Source organism: Bactrocera neohumeralis, unplaced genomic scaffold, assembly GCF_024586455.1.
Source record: "Bactrocera neohumeralis isolate Rockhampton unplaced genomic scaffold, APGP_CSIRO_Bneo_wtdbg2-racon-allhic-juicebox.fasta_v2 cluster09, whole genome shotgun sequence".
NCBI classification, from domain to species: Eukaryota; Metazoa; Arthropoda; class Insecta; order Diptera; family Tephritidae; genus Bactrocera; species Bactrocera neohumeralis.
Genome location: NW_026089622.1, coordinates 977,106 through 991,414, shown reverse-complemented (window position 1 = coordinate 991,414; position 14,309 = coordinate 977,106). Strand labels below are relative to the sequence as shown.

General features: G+C 37.7%; 1 protein-coding gene and 1 long non-coding RNA gene across 2 annotated transcripts in view; one reads left to right on the top strand and one right to left on the bottom strand.

Annotated features, from left to right (window-relative positions):
- The window catches only part of LOC126763901 (uncharacterized), an 86,299-nt gene that overhangs the window by 6,603 nt on the left and 65,387 nt on the right, over positions 1-14,309 (top strand). The window lies entirely within an intron of this gene.
- Positions 2,110-2,786, bottom strand: LOC126763999 (uncharacterized). The gene is made up of 3 exons (XR_007667756.1): positions 2,597-2,786; positions 2,372-2,531; positions 2,110-2,305 (listed from the first exon to the last, which is right to left on the bottom strand). It is a non-coding gene; the product is annotated as an uncharacterized LOC126763999 (long non-coding RNA).

Genomic DNA, 14,309 nt, shown 5'->3' with positions numbered 1-14,309 from the left:
CTCTTCCAACATTTTAAACGTTTCGGCACCAGAAATTGATTTTCCCACACAAAATTTAATGGAACTTCTTTGTTGATTAACTTCACTAATCGTAAAAACCGCAGGCACAATTCCGATTTCTTTGGCGCCGCGATTCGAAGGTACCGTTGGAAAGAGGAAGTCCTCCTGATTAAAAAATATATAGGGTTATAGGTACCGCAAACGCTTAGTTTACGAGATATTCGACCTTAAAGTTCAAAAATTCGCAAAATTCGAACATTTCAAGAAGCTATTTCACCACGTTAAACCTACTTTATTCACATTTTTCTCTTCAAATTAATTAAATTACACTATAATCTATTTAAAATATGAGTTTTGGATATAAAGTAGTTATATTTTTTGGTTATTATATCCGTCAGCGATTTCCATTTATTTTTTATGATACATTGGTTTGTATTTTAGGTGACGATATATATATGATTATATTTAAAATATTAGTCTTGGATATAAAGTGGTTATATTTCACGGTTATCATGCACTCATATTGAAACAAAATTTGAGTTTTGGATATAAAGTAGTTATATTTTTTGGTTATTATGCACTCAAACTCATATTTTAACTATAATATATATATATATATATATATATATCGTCACCTAATATACAAACCAATGTATCATAAAAAATAAATGGAAATCGCTGACAGAAATAATAATCAAAATTTGTCAATTTTATAACGAAAACTTAAATTTTGTTTGAATATGAGCGCATAATAACCAAAGAATATAACCACTTTCACCACTTTATAACAAAAAGTCAATATATTTTTTTTATTTTTAACGCAGAAAGGAGTACTACGCGAAAGTACTTCAGTCACCCCGGGTATTCGCTCGACCAGGGTTATTTTTTTAGACGCAGAAAGGAGTACTACGCGATAGTACTTCAGTCACCCCGGGTATTCGCTCGACCAGGGTTATTTTTTTAGAGCGCGGCCGAAGGCCGCCAACGCAGAAAGGAGTATTACGCGATATTACTTCAGTCACCCCGGGTATTCGCTCGGCCAGGGTTATTTTTTTAAAGCGCGGTCGAAGGCCGCCAACGCAGAAAGGAGTACTTCGCGAAAGTACTTTAGTCACATAAATTACGTATTACACATATATGTACATATGTAGAAAGTATTTTTTTATAGTTAATATAGAAAAAAGAATCAAGCGATAAAACAAACAAAGAAAAATTGTTAAAGATCCTACATATTTACTGTTTAAGATGTGGCAAAGCTCGTTTTCCTCATAATTGTAAACAATCTAACCTTTTCAACGATGAGTGTGCTAAGTGACTTTTAAATTAATAAATTTAGGTAAAATATAGCAAAATAAAAGTGAAATGAAAACTTATTTCAAAGTTTAGAGTGTGTATTTAAATATACAAAGTAAAAAATGTGAAAAAATTTTGTGAAACATAGAGAAATAACACGTTTTCTTTGTGCAAATTTTTGAACTTTTAATCGTGAATATTTTAAAAAATATTAGTAATTTTCACATTATTTTTGGATATTCCTCCTCTGGAGAAGCTCCCCTATCCGTACATACCCCATTTATACGGAAATTCGGTTTTTTCACCCCTCCGTCAAAGTAATCGGAAACGTGCCAAACCGCAAAATGCACGTATACTAAGGCTAATTATTATTTTGATGTGGTATTTGGCACAGATGTCACTGACACCCATACCAACCTAGGCAAAAAATATATCAACGATTGGGTTTTCGCGAGCAATTTAAATTAAAAAGTCTTCCCAGCCAGCATTTACATATAAAAATAAGCGTTTTGTAAGCGTTCAAATGTAAGCAAAACATTTATAAAACGCTGCTGTGACCTTTACAAAACACATCAAAGCAAGGGGTTTATAATCTAAAAGGAATCAACTTTATAAGCGTTTAAAAGACAATTGCAAAACATGTTTTTAAGTAACGTAATTACACGCTTTCTAAATGCTTATAAAACACGTTTTGAAAATGCTTAAAAAACACGTATTTTTAATGAAATAAGTAAGCGTTTTAAACATTTACTTTGTTTTGGATATGTTTTTTTATTGATACATTTAAAAAATCAGTTTTAATATTAAATTTGGTCTCTTCGCAGAATTATATTACATTAAAATATAAAAATAGGAACTTCATTGTTTTTTCATTTAAAAAATCATTACTACTTAGTATCTTAGTTCACTTTTTTTGTAATTTTAATTTTAATACGATTTTTTGCATACTGGAAATATGACTTAGAGGCAAACACAAAGTCCTCTTCCTTGCCTCCATTTTCAGCGAAAGTTTCTGCAATAGAATTTAAATATGAATATAGAAATGTAACAAGAAACCTTTTAAACGTATTTCACTTACGATGAATAGCAGTGGCGACAGTGAAGGCCCTAATGCACTTCTTATCTGCAGTTCCTCGCCAGGAAAAGCTCTCAGCAACGTTGTCAGTCATAATCTTCTGCCCCGCTTTCGTAACAAATTTTCTCGAATTGGATGTTGACCATCTTTTTAGATCTACCTTCTAAAAATATAAAAAAAATCGACATCAATTTACAGTCACCGGATATTTCAAATTTAAATTCTTACCAGCAAGGAAAATTTATCTATATCTTCCAGAATAGTTTTCTCAAAATTGAGGAAGTCTTCAATATTAGCATACGGCTTGCTTGGTATAATAGATAGTAGCGTTATTATGTGATACCGCTTTTTTAAGATCAATGATTTCTTTGCGCATCCCCTCAACGTTTTCTGTTAGGCGCAACAATATTAGCTTATTTTTTTCCTCCACCTTTTCAACAGCCTTTTGACATGCGTCGATGATTACTGATTGAGTTGCTGCCGAAAAAAATATACGGGCATGTGCTGGAAATCACGCGATTTCGTTCCGTTTCCGAAATTGCAAATCGCATGAATTAGTTTGGGGTGTGCTGAATTCCACGCGATTTCAGTGAAGTTCGAAGTTAAGTTCGAAACAGCTGATTGTCAGAGAAAAGAAAAAAATTGTTTAATTTTGAGTTGAAGATTTGTGTTAAAACGAGCGTTTTCATTCTTTCTGCTTATTTATTGAATCAAATGAACTGGAAAAGTGATAAAAAGGTTGCGCGACGACTTTTAAGAGACCACTCCAATCCTTTGGATATTTCAGAGCCTGTGTAAGTGCATGCGCAAGGCGTTCTATTAAAAATTAAAACACAACATCTTCTTGCAGTTTTATGTCGTACTACAGGATAAACAAAGAGGCCTTTCGGAATGTAGTTAACGATATTAAGCCTTTAATACATCTGTCGTCCATACCTGTTGAGTTGAAATTAGCAACCACGTTGAGATTTCTTGCGGAAGGAGGATTCCAACGGTCTATTGGAAAGGATTCACATATTGCATGTGATAGGACGACGGTGTCAAAAATTTTAAAAGAGATGTTAAACGTTTTAGAGCGAACACAATGTCCAAAGTGGGTAAAGTTTGGAAGGACACATTATGAAGTTCGTCAGTCCAATTTATATTTTTACAACAAATTTGCTATACCTGGCGTTATTGGCTGCATCGACGGGACTCACATCAAATTACTAAAACCTTGCGACAATGAGCATTTATATTTAAATAGGAAAGGTTGTTTTAGCGTCAATGCTATGATAGTAAGTTAAAGAATATGGCTTTCATACTATTGTATATACAAAATTAATATTAACGCTTTTGCAGGTATGTGACTATAAAATGAGTATAACAGCTGTGGATGCGTGCCACCCCGGATCAAGTCATGATGCTTTTATTTTGAATTTATCCAATATAAAACAGTATCTTTTATCCAGTTTTCAAAGCGGTGACCACAGCTCCTGGTTACTAGGGGATTCAGGCTATGCGTTAGAACCATATTTACTCACACCTTAACGCAATCCGACTTCTGGAACATCGCAGCATAAATTTAATTTGCAACATGCAAAAGCTCGTAACATCGTGGAAAGAGTAATTGGGGTGCTTAAAAGTCGCTTTAAATGTTTGCAAACTGTTTTGCCATACACCCCACAGAAAGTTGTTAAAATTATTAACGTATGCTATGCTTTTCACAACATATGTCGATTTTATAATGTTGATGATTCCATGTATGCGTTTTCCGAAGAAGTAATCGATGATGACCCCGCTGAAAATAATCAAATTGCAAACAATTTAATGCAAACACTTTCAATTTCATAATTTTTTTTTATTGAATTGTTTCGTAGCAAAATAAAAAGACGTAATGTACTTCAATATTATTTACAGAAGGTGCTTGCTTTGCATTTCAAGAACTTAATATACTACTTGCATTGGGATACTTAAAAATAAGAATTTAATGGTATCTTCTTCTTCTTCTTCTTAATTGGCGTAGACACCGCTTACGCGATTATAGCCGAGTTAACAACAGCGCGCCAGTCGTTTCTCCTTTTCGCTACGTGGCGCCAATTGGATATTCCAAGCGTAGCCAGGTCCTTCTCCACTTGGTCCTTCCAACGGAGTGGAGGTCTTCCTCTTCCTCTGCTTCCCCCGGCGGGTACAGCGTCGAATACTTTCAGAGCTGGAGTGTTTTCGTCCATTCGGACAACATGACCTAGCCAGCGTAGCCGCTGTCTTTTAATTCGCTGAACTATGTCAATGTCGTCGTATATCTCGTACAGCTCATCGTTCCATCGAATGCGATATTCGCCGTGGCCAACGCGCAAAGGACCATAAATCTTTCGCAGAACTTTTCTCTCGAAAACTCGCAACGTCGACTCATCAGTTGTTGACATCGTCCAAGCCTCTGCACCATATAGCAGGACGGGAATTATGAGCGACTTATAGAGTTTGGCTTTTGTTCGTCGAGAGAGGACTTTACTTTTCAATTGCCTACTCAGTCCGAAGTAGCACCTGTTGGCAAGAGCAATCCTGCGTTGGATTTCCAGGCTGACATTGTTGGTGGTGTTAATACTGGTTCCTAAATAGACGAAATTATCTACAACTTCAAAGTTATGACTGTCAACAGTGACGTGAGTGCCAAGTCGCGAGTGCGACGACTGTTTGTTTGATGACAGGAGATATTTCGTCTTGCCCTCGTTCATTGCCAGACCCATTTGTTTTGCTTCCTTGTCTAGTCTGGAGAAAGCAGAACTAACGGCGCGGGTGTTAAGGCCGATGATATCAATATCATCAGCATACGCCAAAAGCTGTACACTCTTATAAAAGATGGTACCTTCTCTACTAAGTTCTGCAGCTCGAACTATTTTCTCCAGAAGTAGGTTGAAAAAGTCACACGATAGGGAATCGCCTTGTCTGAAACCTCGTTTGGTATCGAACGGCTCGGAGAGGTCCTTCCCGATTCTGACGGAGCTCTTCGTGTTGCTCAGCGTCAGTTTACACAGCCGTATTAGTTTTGCGGGGATACCAAATTCAGACATCGCGGCATAGAGGCAGCTCCTTTTCGTGCTGTCGAAAGCAGCTTTGAAATCGACGAAGAGGTGGTGTGTGTCGATTCTCCTTTCACGGGTCTTTTCCAAGATTTGGCGCATGGTGAATATCTGGTCGGTTGTTGATTTTCCAGGTCTAAAGCCACACTGATAAGGTCCAATCAGTTTGTTGACGGTGGGCTTTAATCTTTCACTCAATACGCTCGATAGAACCTTATATGCGATGTTGAGGAGGCTAATCCCACGGTAGTTGGCGCAGATTGTGGGGTCTCCTTTTTTATGGATTGGGCATAGCACACTTAAATTCCAATCGTTGGGCATGCTTTCGTCCGACCATATTTTACAAAGAAGCTGATGCATGCTCCTTATCAGTTCTTCGCCGCCGTGTTTGAATAGCTCGGCCGGTAATCCATCGGCCCCCGCCGCTTTGTTGTTCTTCAGGCGGGTAATTGCTATTCGAACTTCTTCATGGTCGGGCAATGGGACGTCTGCTCCATCGTCATCGATTGGGGAATCGGGTTCGCCTTCTCCTGGCGTTGTGCATTCACTGCCATTCAACAGGCTGGAGAAGTGTTCCCTCCATAATTTAAGTATGCTCTGGGCATCGGTCACTAGATCACCTTTGGGGGTTCTACAAGAGTATGCTCCGGTCTTGAAACCTTCTGTAAGCCGCCGCATTTTTTCGTAGAATTTTCGAGCATTACCCCTGTCGGCCAGCTTATCTAGCTCTTCATACTCACGCATTTCGGCCTCTTTCTTTTTCTGTCTGCAGATGCGTCTCGCTTCCCTCTTCAATTCTCGGTATCTATCCCATCCCTTACGTGTTGTGGTCGATCGTAACGTTGCGAGGTAGGCAGCCTGTTTTCTCTCCGCTGTGGCGCGGCACTCCTCGTCGTACCAGTTGTTCTTTTGCACTTTCCGAAAACCAAGGGTTTCGGATGCAGCTGTACGTAAGGAGTTTGAAATGCCGTCCCACAGTTCCCTTATACCGAGTTGTTGATGAGTGCTCTCAGAGAGCAGGAGTGCAAGCCGAGTAGAAAATCGTTCGGCAGTCTGTTGTGATTGCAGCTTTTCGACGTGGAACCTTCCTTGTGTTTGTTGGCGTGCGTTTTTTGCTGCACAGAGGCGGGTGCGAATCTTGGCTGCAACAAGATAGTGGTCCGAGTCGATGTTAGGACCTCGGAGCGCACGCACATCTAAAACACTGGAGACGTGTCTTCCGTCTATCACAACATGATCGATCTGGTTGGTAGTTTTTCGATCCGGAGACAGCCAGGTAGCTTGATGAATTTTTTTGTGCTGGAATCTAGTACTACAAATAACCATATTTCGGGCCCCGGCGAAGTCGATCAGCCTCAACCCATTTGGGGATGTTACCTCGTGGAGGCTGAATTTACCGACCATAGTGCCAAAGATACCTTCTTTGCCCACCCTGGCGTTAAAGTCGCCAAGCACGATTTTGACATCGTGGCGGGGGCATCTCTCATAAGTGCGTTCCAAGCACTCATAAAAGGCATCTTTGGTCACATCGTCCTTCTCATCCGTCGGAGCGTGGGCGCAGATCAGCGATATGTTGAAGAACCTCGCTTTGATGCGGATTGTGGCTAGACGTTCATTCACCGGAGTGAATGATAGTACTCGGCGACGGAGTCTCTCTCCCACCACGAATCCCACACCAAACTTGCGCTCCTTTATATGGCCACTGTAGTAAATGTCACAAGGACCTACTCGTCTTTGTCCTTGTCCCGTCCATCGCATTTCTTGGACGGCGGTGATGTCAGCCTTTATTTTCACGAGGACATCAACCAGCTGGGCAGCGGCACCTTCCCAATTAAGGGACCGGACATTCCAGGTGCATGCCCTTAAATCGTAGTCCTTATTTCGTTTGCCGTGGTCGTCATCAAAAGGGGGGTCTCTCATCCGAGGCTGTGTTTTCCTTTTCATTGGTATTGTTTTTTACGTGGCGGGTCCCAAGCCCAGCGCACAACCCTATGCAGGGGATGTTTCGCCTTCTCACTTTAGCTCACCTTCGAACGGATGTTCTTAAGCTAACCAGAGGATACTTAGTCAAAGACCGGAAGTCGTGAGCTGCTTGAGTCATATGTAAAAGAATCGTTTCTGGCCACTCCCAAGTGAATGGCGATCAGAGAACTTTCCTCACTTGCGTGAACTTCTACACATGACCCCATCCACCTTTAATGGTATCTATCACATTTATATTACAGTTAAAAAAAAATAAAATTTAATTTATCACATTGCTTATACTAAAATAAAATTTTTTCAATTCTCCGTTTATACAGGATTATATATGTATGTACTATGTATAACTAGATAAATTGTAAACAAATTTTAATTCTTAAATGACTAAAAAAAAAATTCCGAGATCTCATAACATTTTAAGTATTTAAAAAAAATTATAAATTAAAATTATCTTGCACGTTTCGTCCACTCCCACTTTTCTTCCTCTATCTCCAACATGCGTTTCTTCATATCACCTTTTTCTTTCCCAATTCTCTCCTTTATGGAATTATGCTGACGCAAAATTTCATTTTGTTCTGCGGTAAGAGAGTTCTGTATTGAAATGAGATCGCATAACTTTTCCATCGATTTTATCACTGCACCATTGCTATCTTTCAAAATATTTTTGGTGTCATCAAAACTTTCCAGGAGCTTCCCTAACGTTCCAGATATACAATCAACCGCACCTGCTTCCGTGGCCATGTGTTCTTTGATACATGCTTGCATTGAATTTGGTCTTCGCGTTCTTGTTGCAACCGCTGAAGTACTCGGTGTGGGATTTTCGTCATCAGATGATTCATTGCTATTGTCGCATTGTACACCGAATGTGGAACTTTGTGGAATACCTTCTACACAAGTATAAAGACCGCAAAGTTCTGCAGTTTTTTCCTCAGTGCAGCTTAAGACAAATTGGTTGAAGGGACCTCCGCCGGTAGCTCTTGTCTCCGATTTGTTGTGTGCAATTTTTTTGCGTACGCAGCCCTTCCAGTCCGACCAAACCTGCTCAAGAAAAATTGTTTATAACCACTTATGTGTACTTAAGAATATCTCTTTTGACTTTTTTCCATCCGTTGATATCTTTTTGTGGTGGTCCTTGGCTGTTTAATTCTTTGACTAGTTCTGCCCAAAGAGCCTCCGCTGCCACTCGGTCGCCCTTGACATAATTTTTGGCAATGTCAGGATGCTGCTCCATAAAACTTAAAAAAGTCGTCTTGCCTTGGCGTTTTATGCTTGCCCCTAAATTTAGAGGCATAATTAATATATATCAATAATTACAAATTTAAAATACTTACATTTCTAATGTTTCCTTCAATTTTTTAATAAATTCGCGTGCCCGCAGCTTCACGATTTTAAAATGGAAAACAAATGGCGGTTTCGATTTCTGGCACATGCCAAATCGTTGCGATTTGGTGTTCGAAAACGAAAACGGATCAGTGAAATTCAGCACATGTCAGCACGATTTCGCTGACAATTTCATGCGAAAACGAATTGCAGCACATGCCCGATAAAATAAATATGAGAAAAGTGTTGCGGTGTTATGTTAAAAGTATCCTTTAAAAATAAATATCTTACCCGACGACGTTGCACTATCCAAAGAAGTTGTTGTTGTGCTTGGACTTGGTTGCATCACATAAATAGTTTGTGAGGATGCGATGTCATCATTAATGGGGTCGACGATGTAATTGAGATTGTTCTGCGACATGATCTGCTATGAGTGGCACAAATATATAAGACGATCTGGGGTAGAAGCATATAACTTTTGATGTTACTTCGTCAAGCGTATGGTGATTCGGTGTTTTGTTAAAACTGAGATTTTCGGCACGGTAAATATTAAAAAGCGATGATTGAAGCGGCTTATCATATTAGTTATGTAAGTCTTGTACCCTTAGCCCGTGAAGTACAAAATCGTTATCAGCAGATCTTGATATGGAAATAAGTTTGAAAATTAATTTTTTACTAAATAAAAGTTCTCAGGTGCAATAGATGATAAATAAAAGTTTTTAGTTTTAACAAATTTGTAAGTGTCATCACTTTGTACTGTAGATTTTTTAGAAACAATTTTTGTATGATGATTTCCAAGCACACTCTGCTCAACTTGTCTGTTGTAAATTTGGGACGGAACATTATTTTTTTCTTAACTAGTTTCTTAATTTTTCCTAATTTATTTTCAAACTTGAAAACAGTGGTTGTCTCTAGTGATCCAAAGTGCATGGAATCTCTGGCCAAATGACTCAAACAGTGGCAATTATATGTTAACATTAAATCATCATATAAAACAGGGACTCTGAGTAAGAAATCCTTTATCAGCTCCTCTGCGCATTTGTTATTTTGTACACAATCTTCAGCATTGAGGAGAATTCGCATTGCAAGACTAAGTTGCAAAAAATGAATGTACCTCTCTTTGCTCAATATGTCCTTTAGCACAACCTGGCCTGTATACAAAAGGAACTGACGGAATTCCGTTACTTTGAAGCGGTCTATCTCTTTTAAATCCCGTGGTTTCCTACAAAAGTCTCTTGGTATGCAATGCGCAATGGATTGAAATTCTGTGTTTAGTTTTCGTATATCATTTTGTTGCAAAGAATAATTGCGATTTTTAACTTTTATCCAGGATCCAAGCAAAGCCTTCATTACACCCAAACACACCACGTGCATGTAATCTAGAGCGAATACTTGGATCACGTCGATTGGAAGTTTTTCAATCTCCAAAGAACTTTGCTGGTTGTAATGGCTGGCATCAGTTCTTTGCCGAAAATTTATATTTGTGCGCAAAAGATGATTTTGATAATGGAATATAATACGATTCTCTTTCCGTTTGCTTCTCTGAATGCACTTTGTGCAGCAACTATAGCCTGCGTGTCCTTTGACTCCAAGCATAAGTGCCCTAGCTGGTGCATCCAGAATAAATGCGCATATTCTCCATCTGCTAACGAGACAACTGGAGCATCAGTCGGCGGACGTTTTAGCGTTCTGATATCTTTTGGTAGACCTTCAATTTTGTCGCTTAATAAGTCCAATAATTTATTAGCATGTACATTGGACACATTGCTCTCTACAAACCATGAAGCTAAACGTTTATTGAAATCAATAACGGCGCCATCGGACGAGTTCTCACTTTCATCAGAAATATAATCATCGTTTCGCAACAAGAAATCTAAATTATTCTGTGCTTCAGACACAACCTCCTGTTCCACAAATTCACTCTGGGTACTTACAGAACTTGCAGCCGCACCGTTGCATATATGTTCAAAAATTTCGAAGCTGCTGCGCACAACACGTTTCTTCTTTTTTGCTGCAGACATTAAATAAGTAGATTATAACCTTTTTTAATAGCAAATGATAATTAAAAGTATCAAACGCACTTAATTTAACAACTTTAAGAACAATTTTACATAATTTATTAACACAACTTATTAGCACAATCTTTTGCGGCGAGAACTACACGTTTTGCTTAAATTTATGCATTTGCAAGTAAATTGTCAACGACGTTCGCAAAACACTTGCATTTGCAAATAAATTGTCAACGACATTCGCAAAACTCTTATTTATGCAAGCTTGCTGCAATCTTAATTTACAAAACACTTGCCAATATGTTTGCTGGGTTACTACTGCCGAACGCGTTCTTATACAAAACGCTGTATCTAGCCGGAAATTACACTTTTCGGTTTTCTTTTTAAACAAACATATTCTCACCTTTCAGCAACGATAAATTTTTTTGAAGCCAAATATACATATGTATATATATATAACAACAAGTAAGGATTTAGCCCTTCCTTCATGTGTAACTGAACTTTTTATACTCTTGCAACTTTCAAATATTAAAGCCGTGGTAATACCTTTACGTAAATAAGGTTTCTTATATGGGGTCTAGGCAAGTTTTCACCCCGATTTATACAATTTCAGCGCATAGATGCACCATTATTAAAAAAGAGGCTCTGATTATTTTAATAAGATAACTCACATTTCGGCCGATATATGCGGGATAAAGTCACCTGGAAGTTCGGAAATCTTTAATTTAGGTATATCGGACTAAGGAAGTATTGACCAGATTAAACCCATATATTAAAAAAAAGTTACATACCTCATTGTCAATATTCGTAGAAGTCTTACTTGTGTACTCGAAAGCGAAAGGATCAAATGAAATTTAAAACTGAGTTACATCGGAAGAAGGCACAGTTAAGGCCCGATTTCGCTCATTTTCACACTGTAACATAGAAATATCAGAACAATTTTATATACCGCATTTAGTTTAAATCGATTGGATAGGTCCCGAGATATGCTTCTGGGAATCTTTCTTTTGCCATTATGAATGTAAAATTAAATATCTCTGATGCTTGAAGTTATTGGTTTATCCCACTAGTAGCAGTTTTTATCAAAACCGTAATATGCGGTGTGGGAGTTTGCTCTTTGTTAATTTGGGTTGCATAACTTTATCGGTTCGGAAGATACTACTGTGATCAAATTGAAAGGTGAATTTTTAACTTATACTTGGTGTGTTTTTAGAATCGGTAACTTTTTTTCTGTAAGTTGGTAGTACTGTTAGTGACATCTATGCTAAATTTCACGTCAATATATTCATTAGTATATGATATGCGCGTCTTTTTGTGAGGCTCTAAAAAAGAATTATTCGATTTTTACTATGTCTGAATTTATTAAACAAAGAAGTGCGATAATGCACAATCTCATACTGCATTGGTTATTCGTGATCATTTCGCCACATTTTCAACTAATATGGTGCCGCAACCACCGCATTCGCCTGATATATGTACATTCGCGTAACTTCTGGGTATTCAGCTAATTCATATGACCACTCCGAGAACACCTTTTTGACTCATTTCGTTTCGACAAATTCGTTGTCATAAGTGTATTGCAGCGGGAGAGGATTTCTGTAATGTTATCTGTAATGGTTTGGAAATATGTACATTAATCCTAATAGAAGGCGGGGCCACGCCCGCTTTTTCAAAATTTTTGACCTACGGGTGCCCCTTGCTACTGCGATTTCCTACGCTAAATTACAGTTCTATTTATTTTAATTTAGTGTCAACTTAATGTACTTTGTGTGCCAGTGGTCCGATTACGCGCATCGACGAAAGCAAGCTTTATTTTTTGCCAAGGAACCTATGTAAAAATTTCATCAAGATATGCCAATTTTTATTCAAGTTGTCGTTTGAAAGGATGGACGGACAGAGGCACAAACAGAAAGTCACTCAGATTTCAAATCGAAAAGACATCCTCCTCATTTATATATACATAACTACATATCTATCTCGATTAGTTTTAGGTGATACAGATAGCCAGCGTAAACTAATTGTAATACCAGGTGCTTTCCAAAGTAAACAGGACTTAAAAAAAAACAGAACACATAGTTTTTTCGGCAAAATCAATTTATTTTATTCAAAATAGTATCCTTCTGCTTCAATACAGCTTTTTGCGTGGTCCAAAAGCATGTCGAACGAGCGTTTTAGCTCGTTGGCCTGTATGGCCGCCAGTATGCCAGTGCAAGCTTCTTAAATGGCCTCTACGTCTGCATAACGCTTTCCTTTCATGGGCAAATGCATTTTTCCGAAAAGGAAGAAGTCGCACGGTGCCATATCAGGTGAATACGGGGAGTGGTTATTGGTTAAAATGTGATTTTTGGTTAAATAATCGGTGACAAGATGTTCTTCGAATGTTGGATTCTGAGCAATTTTTGGTCGTCAGTCAATTTGTGCGGAACAAACCGTGCACACACCTTTCGTAAGCCCATCAAAATGCGATAAATCGATGCTTTGGTGATGATGATATTCAATTCCATTTCCATGAATTTTAATGATGAAGATTCGGTTGATTTTTGATGAATTCACGTACAGTTTCGATGGAATTTCCGGTGATCACGAATTTTGATTGGCCCACATGTTGATCGTCACTTATGTCCTCACAAAACTTAAACAAAAAAAGCTAAGAAAAGTTAAGTTTGAACATACATACATATGTAAAATTTTTTTGGTCAAAAACCACTTGTTTCTTCAAATTTTAAAAACTTTTAGAATCTTACACTTATTTTTTTGAAATTTTCCTAGTTTAACTTGAACAAAGTTATTAACAAATATGAATCTCTTTGCATTTTTTGTTTCCGAAAGAAATTGCGACCTGTATACTGCCCGCCGTCCGACACATGCACATGCGAGATGCATTGGACAATTGCTTCCCTAAGGCAGAATATCAAAGAATTCGTATCCAAAAAATTTTCGGATGATGTTTAAATATATAACTATAAACCCCAGAAATTTCGCTTTAATCAATTATTTCTTTCCCTCCCAAAAAAAAATCGATTTTTTAAGCCTCTGAAGCAGGCTCCTCCTTAAATATCCGCATTTTTTTTCAAAACTCAATAATTAAGGCATTTCGTGTTTTATTCTTATGTTTTCTCCTATAGAAATAAAGATATATTAATTCGTAACAATAAAAAAACATGAAGTTAAGAAACTTACATTTCAAATCTGTGAGCGAATATCTTCTTGCTTTGTTTCTGACAGCAAAACCGATAAAATTGGTTTCAGTGACACCCAAAACCGATGCAAATTCTGTTTCGAATATCAAACCAATAATATCTTAATTCATGACACTTACTGCTTTTTTTGATCGGTTTCAATTCTGATTCCGACAACTATCAAATTACACAACACCCCTGAATGTAATTCATTTCGATAAATTATGGTGGAAAACTATGGTGAGTATACTTAAAAGTAAGTAGTATGTTTCGCAAGAAGTTTCGACGCAAGATTTGACGCGTGTGACGACTTAAATTATCATCGAAGAATCTTTTTCCAAAATCAATTGTTAATCGTTTTACTTTTATAATAACCATTTTTATTAACAAATAA